The sequence below is a fragment of the Oxyura jamaicensis genome, chromosome 4, assembly GCF_011077185.1.
Source record: "Oxyura jamaicensis isolate SHBP4307 breed ruddy duck chromosome 4, BPBGC_Ojam_1.0, whole genome shotgun sequence".
In the NCBI taxonomy this organism is placed as follows: domain Eukaryota; kingdom Metazoa; phylum Chordata; class Aves; order Anseriformes; family Anatidae; genus Oxyura; species Oxyura jamaicensis.
This window is the reverse complement of record NC_048896.1, coordinates 66,416,536-66,423,018: the sequence shown is the minus strand read 5'-3', so window position 1 is coordinate 66,423,018 and position 6,483 is coordinate 66,416,536.

Genomic DNA, 6,483 nt, shown 5'->3' with positions numbered 1-6,483 from the left:
ACAGATGACAGAAGAAGCAGCCCTTCTGAAATCTTTGGTTAATTTTCAGAAGGCTGGAGCACTCCCTAAAATCAGTACCAGTGTTGTTCTCCCACTGATCTCAAGGGGGCAAAAGCTGGGGCCCATGCTGAAGACTTCTGAAAATGCTACTCTGCAGTTGTGGATGTGGTCCTCTCGCCTCTTGTATGCTCAGTAATGTTTCACCAGTGTGAGAAACAGCAAGGTCTGGCAGCAATAATCGTCTCCTGCGTAAGTTCTTAACACATCCTATCTACTAACTAAGTACACAGCATAACTGCTGCAGAGCCCAAAGCTCTGAGTAACAAGGATTGTCAACGTTTAAAGCAGCTCTTTTCTATGTTGGGAAGACAGTACAGGTGGATGACTTCACTTCTTCTTCTGAAGACAGTATAGGTGGATGACTGCACTGTCAGGAGCAGTTTGAGTTTATCCAGGTTTGCATCACACCGAGTTGTGATGTTTTACGTGTTTGTTCTTTGTTTCCCCCATGTGTGCATCTGTGTGCAAATCCTGGGGGTTTTCTGAGGGCGTGCTCCAGGAACAAGGGCAGTGAGAGGAGCGAGACCTGCTGGGAGGATGCAAGCAGGATACAAACGGGCTCATGGTTTTTGTAGGAGACAGCAAAGAACTTCTGTGAGTCTGGGTGTGGAGGAAATATGACAAGACTCTGAGCCAGGGGTGGATGGCACTGAAAAGCAGGGAAAGCAGGAACAGAATTGGTAGGGTCTCAGTGAAACCACCTGACAAGTACACCTGAGGTGGAGCAATACCAAGCAGCGTAAGGCCAGCCCACAGAAAGGGAATACAACAGTGAGAGGAGGAGACTAAAGAAATGGGTAGTCAAGAAATGATACCTCTGTATGTCAGTGCAGTGCTGCTCTAGCACTGAGGGCAGGGTGTTGTGGTCCCAAAAGTTGTGCTTCTGTGCTGGCTTAAACTTGGAGAAGTGGGAGGAGAGCAGTGTTTTTTGCAGCAGCAATTTCCACTTGGGAATGCCAAAGCATTTACTTTCTTCTGGATCAATCTGGACGTGGCAGAGTTGCTGTGCCACCTGCCCTCTCTCTGCTCTGCAGGCTAAGCTATGCAGCTGAGCCATGTTTCTTACGATGCTGCAGCCAGTAGCTACAAGTGACCTGCAAACAGCAGATCAAAAGGCCCTGTGGCAGCCCAGCTGCAGGTCAAAATCAGGCTTTGGTCCTGGTCCAGCAAAACCATTTTATTTAGCTCAAACTAAGCCCCAAACAAATATTCTGGGAATATTAATATTTTGCAAGGCAGTGAAGAAATTGCTTGGCTTCCTTTTTTCCCTCCCTCCCTCATCTATTTACAGGAGAAGATATTACTCAGGAGAAAGGAATGAGGAAAGTGCAAGACATTATCTCCTGATATAAATGACAGGGCCCATCCTATAGAAAGATTCATGTTCTTCCATGAAGGTGGATGTCTGGGTCTTGGGAGAATAAGACTTGTTAATAATCATGGCTTAGGCTGGGCAAAGAGTAAGCTCTGAAACATGCAGCTTCTTTCTCCATGAACAGGAAGAACCATGAAGAAATTCAGAAATGGTTGAAAAGTGTCATGGAGCACGGAGCCATTCAGAACATGGGCAAGGGAGCAGGCAGGCCATGTATTCTCGTTTTAATGCAGGCGTTTGTGCAGGAGGTGGGCTTGGCCTTACTGGAACATGTCAGAGGTACACGGAGTGCCCATCACTTCAGCACTCTGACTCTCAAGTGGCACAGGTGTCACCATATGCTTTCTGTTGCTGTTTTCCTTCCCCAAGCCCAGTAAATTCTGCATTGGCTGCTGGCCAAGGACTCTGCATTTGTCCCTTTTTTTTTTTCCTTCTGAATATGAAAACTGTCCGCAAGGGAATTAAGCAGTAGCACATGTATATCTCAGTATGCATGCATGCACCCTCCCACACATGTACCGCAGACATGACTTATCTGTGTCACAGGCTGAACCCGGCTAATGAGGGACCTTGTATGCACAGAAATGCGTTGGAGACTTTCTCGCCGTACGATGGTTCACTTCTCCTGCAGAGATGCTTGGGCTGCTTACAGAGAAATACAGCAGGGAGGTACTGCACTGCCGGGATGCTGCTCTTCCGGAGTGCTTGGGGCTGGAAGAAGAGCCTGCCGAAGACCACGCAGAGCTGTTGCTGGTTGCTGTGAGCACAGTGAGAAACAGGTCCTTTGGTTCCTTTATCCCGGCTTTACTGAGATATTTCAGGCACGCATGATATAATGACAGTGTGCTGCAGCCCAAAGGTGTGGTGGAAAATCTGGTTAAACATGCTGGCTGAGCTGCTGGTGGATCCTCAGCTGGGACATGCTGTAAGGCACAGCTCAGCACTGTTAGCACAGGAAAGACAGGAGCTGGTGCCTTCATTCAGCCTGAAGAAACCACATTTTTCCAGATTGATTTTTTTCCATCATCTCCTGCATCCCCGCATAAATGCTTGTGCGTGTGTTTATATTTCTAGCTGTTAGGTGCTATCTCACCTTCTTGTTGTCATCATCTCTCAAAGCCCCTTTTGCGATCAGGGACACCTGCTGTACGAAGCCACTTGTATCCTTCAGATGCAGTTTCTGCAGGCAGGTTGTTCTCTCTCAGCTGCACGACCTCTCTAGCTTGCGTTCACAGTACTGCTTTTGTGTTCTCTGGCAAACTGGAGCCCTGTAAACCTTGTGTGTGGCATTGTGAAGAGGGTCTGTAAGCAGGGAAGTTACTGTAGGGTCAGGTGTCACACCCCGGGTGTAATTGTGAGCTGGAGACTCAGGATAGGCAATCAACATGATGCCAGCAAGATACAATCTGCAGCTGTACCCTCAAAGGACTCAGCAGGGTAAATGCCTTAATGCAGGAGGCCAGGATGAACAGCAGGATAAAGGTGTACACATTTATGTCAGTGCATCTATCAGACCAGCTCTGCTCAGGCTTCCAGGGACCCAGCACCAAAGGGGGAATGAAGACCTGATCTATCATTTATGTAAAGCGAAGTCCAGGGGTGCATTTTGCTCTGTTGGTTAACAGTTCAGAAGTGAAAAAATCCTGCGTGCTGTTCCTGAACTGGTAAGCTTGTTTCTTTCCTGGGAAAAATGGAAAGTTAAGAATCTGCAGAAATTGTGTTTGCAGAAATGACTGCAAGAAGTGTAGGATTTTAAATGTATAAGTGGGAAGAGTTTTTGAAGAAAATATGATAAGAGAAGTGGACAAAAGCCCTCTTAGCTCAGTGCCAGGTGGTATTCTTACCTAGCGATGCCCATGTCTCCATTTGTAATGTAATGTCCAGTGTGCTTTGGCATTTGATTTGGGTTCTCCCTGATTGTTTAGGAGCAGGGAGCGGGGCTGGCTGTGCCAAGGCTGCTGTGGCAGGGTGCGTTCCTGCCTGCTTCCCTTCGCCCTGCCCTTTGCTGGCTGGTGGCATCCCCGCCGCCAGGGCTCTCTTGGCCTTGTGGGGAGATCAGAGGGACTCAGATAGTGATCACTGATACAGCTGGCTTCGTTAACTTCATTAGGCTTCTTCCAAGGGCTGCTGGGTCTCTTTGGCTGTGTGCCTTTCGGCTGCACTGTCAGCTGGAAGTGGAAAATCCAAGCATCCTCTCTCCTGGGCCTTGCGATCAGTGCTCGTGACATCTGTGCACAAAACCCTTCAGGAGGAGAGGGAGTCAGACTGCCAGGCAGAGGGGCTGATGTAGGATGATTGTTTCTCCCTTGTCCTTTGCCTTAGTTTCCCCATCTGCAAAATAAATTAATAATCCTTGTCCTGGAAGGTCTTTCTTGAAAGAGGAGATGGATGAGAGTGGAGAGAGGCCTAGGTTCTAGAGCCTGCACCTCACCAGAGCAGTGGTAGGACCTAATGTTCCCAACGCCAGTGTGCCAGGGAGGCCATCACTCACAGAGGCTGTCCTGAGGAGCAGGGCAGACTACCTGTGCTTCCAGGTGGTGGTTTCTGATCTGCAGCTGAACTTCTTACCCTTAGATCTGCCTTTTTTGTTCACTTGCAATGCAAAAACTCCCCTCTGTAAACACTGTAAGTGCTTGCACAGGGGAGAAAGGCCCACATCAGCATTCCTCACTTTGTGCTCCTTCTTTTCACAAACCTTATATTTCTTTACCTTCATCCTCTCAAGCACTCAGTGCTCTTCCCATCTGGACACGTGAACTGCTCATGTAAACAGTCCCTTTATTCCAGCATGCCTTTATGTAAGCCATCTGAATCAAAACTTGCACGGGTGACATAGAAATACAGCACCTAAACCAACAAGGGAGGCTTAGAGGAGGGTAAATGGCCCAACTTACTTTACCTCTGAATGTGCTCAGGCCAGTCTGTGTTTGGGCAGTGTTACCAGGTGCTCGGAATTGAATTTGCCTGCACTTGTACCTGGGCAGAAGCTTCTGCTATGTGAGTAGCAGGGAGGTGGTCAGCAGTACCAGCCCCTGTGGCTAGAGGTGAGTAGAGCAAAAGGCCAGGGTCTCCATGTGAGAAGAATGCCAAAGGACACATTTTCTTGAGCTGAGGAGCCAAGAGCTAGGAGTGGTCCATTCAGCAACGTCAGCTGCAGAAACTTGGTCCAGAAGTCTTGAACCATGCCAGAAGTCTTGAACCATGCCAGAAGTCTTAGAAATTTGCTTGTGTAATGGTTATGGGAATGGACTGACTAATGGCCATCTACTCATACTTATTCCCTTCGTGAAGTCATTCTTCTCTGTTTGTGACTACCATTTCTATAGCAATGCATAAATGAGAGTTAATACATGAAAAATGACAGTGTGATCACACAGGACTTTAAAAACAAATCCGGTGAAACAAGCTCTCTTGTACAACCACCAGTAGAAAAGAATCATTAAAGAATGGTCCTATTCAGGAGGTGGAGTCAATCCTTAAGTGCAAGCTTTTCAGATATATTCAGGCTTTTTTGGGTCTGCGAAACCATATCTTTAATGTTACTCCCAACCAACCTGCTTATATTACAGTGCTCATAATCTACGTTTCCTACACATGAGCTGGGCAAATTTGTCAGGAAACTCTCATTCTGGATGGGTTTTTTTAGTTGCACTTTCATTGAGGGAACAGTTTCTAGCTGAAACTGCTATGGGACTCCTCACTTAGCTGTTCATATGGTGCTAGGTAAGTGATGGGGGAAGACTCACCTGGCACATGTGACGCTAGCTTTGTCATGTTATTTGCAAGTGGCAAGACACAGGAACTCTCCTGTGTGTTTAATTCTATAGCCTGTGCCACCATTTCCTCTTTGTACATAAACTCCTTTATTATATTTAACAATGCAGGTAGTAATAGATCCCTTATCACTAAGAGGAACAGTTATTAAAATCAATCTCAGAATTATATATCCCCAACAACATGAATTATACTTGTGCATGGAATACCAATGTAATATTTGCATACAGATGAACTTACGTTGTTTATATTGTGTTGCTATTTACTGCTAGCAATGATAATTGCTGGGCTGGGCAGAAGCTGTATGGGTCATTTTCAGCTTGGATTCTGAAGGAGAGGAGCCTGCCATGAGTGCATTATCTGTCTCATCATTTGTCAATCTCCTCTTAATAACTTCTGAATGCATTGACTAATTTCATGTAAGCTTTACACAGGGGTCGAGGTTTTTGTGGTGGTGAGACTAAGGGACAAAGGACAGAGGTGCCCTGTAAACTAGGATTCATTAATTCCACCGCTCAAAGAACATCTTGTTTGGAATTAACCTCGGGAAATGCTTTCTCTAGGCCCAAAACTTCCTGAAAGTATAGAATGTTTTGGACAACATTTCACTTAAGTCATCGGAAACATTCTATTTCAGCTTGCCTGGCAGGGATGTTTGCAGTTACCTTCCAAAACAGGTTTTCACTTACATGCTGCTAGGTTTTGAAAAGCCAAATCAGATCAAAATTCCTGAGCTGATTCAGAAAGGAGAGGAGACACTTTCTTACAAGTGTTATTCTCACAGGGATTAGAAGGGGAGATAACGAAGAGCTACTCATCTGTTCTTTAGAATAGTTCAGCCATACACAAATTCTACCTTTAGAAACTGATGATCCTAAGTTCTGTTAGTAGTTATGCAGAACTTGTATAGGCCCTTTCCCTCAAGACAAAGTCATATCTTCCCCTTTTTCAGTTTGAAGGATAGAAGCCTTGCTACAAACCTGATTCCTGACATGGTTGCGAAAACTAAGAAAGAGCACAGAGCGACTGAGTTATGAGGTGGTGATGCCTGCAGTACTTTTGATAAAGACCATCTCTGAACAGTAGCTGTGCCACTGCATGGAGAGACCCGCTGAAGGGAGATGCCACTGAACGTGAATAGAATAGCCAGAATCTATGCATGTAGAGTCAGAGACTACTTCTACTGAGTAAGGCTTGCCAGTAGTTTGCAGCTCCTCCACAGAGGTTCAGATCACGCTGCAGACCGCTTTCTCATCTTAAGACCACAAAGTCAC